We start from the raw sequence: 3,519 nt of genomic DNA, 5'->3' as shown, positions 1-3,519 counted from the left end.
TCTAATAGTCAGAAATTAGAAGCAATCTAGATCTCCCTCAACTGAAGAATAAATAGAGAAAATATGGTTCATTTACACAAATGAATACTACTCAGCGATCAAAAACAAATCCATTAAAGGGAAGCAAAGCCGGAGCTGTGGGTGCCTTCTCAGCTAGCGGTGTCTCAGATTCATACTTAACGAACTGAGATCTTAATCTTCCAAAATGACAAAAAGTCCATCTTATGCCCCACCTCCCACCCTAATTCCTGTAACACAAATGCCCAGCACACCAGGGTTTATGGGATACAATCCATACAGTCATCTAGCCTACAACAACTACAGGCTGGGAGGGAACCCAGGCACCAACAGCCAGGTCCAAAGCTTCCAAAGCCAACAAATAAGCTGCTGGTGCCCTACCTGAGGTACAGCAGAAAAGTCTGGGACCAAGTAAAGGCTTCCATCCCTGACTAAAAATTGTGGGAGATTGCCATGTTTATTGGCAGCATGTGGCAAGATCTCACTGATGAAAAGAAACAAGAATATTTAAAGGAACACAAAGCAGAAAAGATAGAGTACATTGTATCTATGAAGGCCCCTGAGTACCTTGCATATATTAATACAAAAAGTCATGTGGAAGATGCATTAGAGGAAGAGAGTCAACAGAGGCAGTCTCCGTGGAGAAAGGAGAACCTTACATGAGCAATCAGCCTGCTGAGGACCCAAACAATTATGATGATGTCTTTCTTTTCTTTCTTTTTTTTTTGTATAAGAGAAAATTTACTAGGAAAATTTGACACTTGTGCTCCATCTCTCTTTGTACTTTGAGTGTTTCTTTATTTTTCATTACTTTTTTCTTCTTCAAACTTGTATTTTCAGACTGCCCATCTATATGGTCACTAATTCTGTTTGATTTCTTCCATCAGCAATGCTTTGTACTGATATTTCAATACCATCATTGCATTTATTTTTAACACAAGAATTTGATTTTTTTAAACAATAGTTCTTTAATAAATTTTTCTTACACTAGTGAAACATTTCTTTTATTCTCCATCATTATTAAATTGGGTATTTCTTATTTATATTTCAATTGTTATTCCCTGGTTATTCCAGGCCAACATCCCCCTAATCCCTCCCACTCCCCTTCTATAAAGGTGTTCCCCTTCTCATCCTGCCCACATTATCACCCTCCACTCAACAGTCCTGTTCACTGGGGGTTCAGTCTTGGCAGGACCAAGGGCTTCCCCTTCTACTGGTGCCCTTATTAGGCTATTCACTGCTACCTATGCAGTTGAAGCCCAGGGTCAGTCCATGTACAGGCTTTGGGTAGTGGCTTTAGTCCCTGGAAACTCTGTTTGGTTGGCATTGTTGTTTATATGGGGTCTCAAGCCCCTTCAAGTCCTTCCTCTGATTCCTTCAATGGGGGTCCCGTTTTCGGTTCAGTGGTTTGCTGCCGGCATTCGCCTATGTATTTGCCATATGCTGGCTGTGTCTCTCAGGAAAGATCTACATTTGGTTTCTGTCAGCCTGCACTTCTTTTCTTCATCCATCTTATCTAGTTTGGTGGCTGTATATGTATGGGCCACATGTGGGGCAGGCTCTGAATGGGCATTCCTTAAGCCTCTGTTCTAAACTTTGCCTCCCTAATCCCTCCCAACAGTATTCTTGTTCCCCTTTTAAAGAAGGAGTAAAGCATTCACATTTTGGTGATCCTTCTGAGTTTCATGTGTTCTGTGCATCTACGGTAATTCAAGCATTTGGACTAATAGCCACTTATCAAAGAGTTCATACCATGTGTGATTTTCTGTGATTGGGTTACCTCACTCAGGATGATATTTTCCAGTTACCTCCATTTGCCTATGAATTTCATAAAGTCATTGTTTATTGATAGCTGAGTAATATTCCATTGTGTAGATGTACCACATTTTCTGTATCCATTCCTCTGTTGAAGGGCATCTGGGTTCTTTCCAGCTTCTGGCTATTATAACTAAGGCTGCTATGAACATAGTGGAACATGTGTCTTTGTTATTTGTTGGAGCATCTTTTGGGTATATGCCCAAAAGAGGTATAGCTGGGTCCTTAGGTAGTGGAATGTCCAATTTTCTGAGGAACCTCCAGACTGATTTCCAGAATGGTTGCACCAGCCTGCAATCCCACCAACAATGGAGGAGTGTTCCTCTTTCTCCATGTCGTTGCCAGGATCTGCTGTCGCTGGAGTTTTTGACTTTAGCCGTTCTGACTGTTGGGAGGTGGAATTTCAGGGTTGTTTTGATTTGCATTTCTGTCCATTGATGAGAGTGGATTGTTAAAATCTCCTACTATTATTGTATGAGGTGCAATGTGTGCTTTGAGCTTTAGTAAGGTTTCTTTTATGCATGTAGGGGCCCTTGTATTTGGAGCATATATATTTAGGATTGAGAGTTCAACTTGGTGGATTTTTCCTTTGATGAATATGAGGTGTCTTTCCTTATCTTTTTTGATGACTTTTGTTTGATATTCGATTTTATTCTATATTAGAATGGCTACTCAAGCTTGCTTCTTCAGACCATTTGCTTGGAAAGTTGTTTTTCAGCATTTTACTCTGAGGTAATGTCTGTTTTTATCTCTGAGGTGTGTTTCCTGTAGGCAACAAAATGTTGGTTTCATGATGTCTTTTCAATGAAGTATACAGCCACTGCCTATTTCCAGAGAAACCACCCCCTCATCAGCGAGATCCTCAGTCAGAGTGTGGTACCTGATGTGCAGTTGGTTGTCACAACAGCAAGAATGCAGGTCTTCAAATAACAGGTCCAGTCATCATTGGAAATTAGAAGCTGGGATTCTTCAGTTAGAAGTATGACAGCAGGAAAAGAAAAAAAAATCCTGGAAAGCACAGACTCCTTTAAAAATGAATTTAAAAGTTTGTGTGATTTGGAAGTCGAAGTAGACATGAAGAAGATTGCAGCTGAGATCACACAGGTGTAAGAACAGGCCTGCAAAAGGCAGGAGGAGAGGTTGAAGGAGGCAGCAGAGCAAGCTGAGCAAAGTCAAGGCAGCATCACCCCTGAGGAAGAGCAGGTGGTAAAAGGAAAAGAAGGATGAGAACATCCCAATGGAGACAGAGGGGACTCACCTTGAAGACACTGCACAGAGCCAGCAGAATGGTGAAGAAGGAACATCTTCTCCTGAGGACAAGGAGAGTGGGCAAGAGGGGGTTGATGGCATAGAGGTGGAAGGGACCAGTGACAGTAACACCAGCTCAGAGAGAAACAGTGTGACAGTAGAAGAGCTGCCCATGGACCCTGTGCCAGATGACGAGAAGAAGGATTAAATATTGCCTTGTTTTACGTGACCTCAAACTTTTTTAAATGAAAAAAAAATTTTTTTTGTTTTAGTCCATCATGTAATTTTCAGGTTAATGGATAGAACTGAAAAATATCACACTAAGATAATCCAGAAAAAGAAAGTCATGCATTGTATGTACTCACTTATAAGTGGATTTTAGCAATAAAGTACAAGATAACCATGCTACAATCTACAGACCCATAGAAAGTAAGTAAC

General features: G+C 40.9%; 1 pseudogene; it reads left to right on the top strand.

Annotated features, from left to right (window-relative positions):
• Window positions 1-205: 205 nt before the first annotated feature.
• On the top strand, window positions 206-3,289 carry Smarce1-ps4 (SWI/SNF related, matrix associated, actin dependent regulator of chromatin, subfamily e, member 1, pseudogene 4; annotated as a pseudogene).
• Window positions 3,290-3,519: the final 230 nt, after the last annotated feature.

This window comes from Rattus norvegicus, chromosome X (genome assembly GCF_021556685.1).
Source record: "Rattus norvegicus strain SHRSP/BbbUtx chromosome X, alternate assembly SHRSP_T2T, whole genome shotgun sequence".
Classification (NCBI taxonomy): Eukaryota; Metazoa; Chordata; class Mammalia; order Rodentia; family Muridae; genus Rattus; species Rattus norvegicus.
This window is presented reverse-complemented; position numbering and strand designations above follow the sequence as displayed.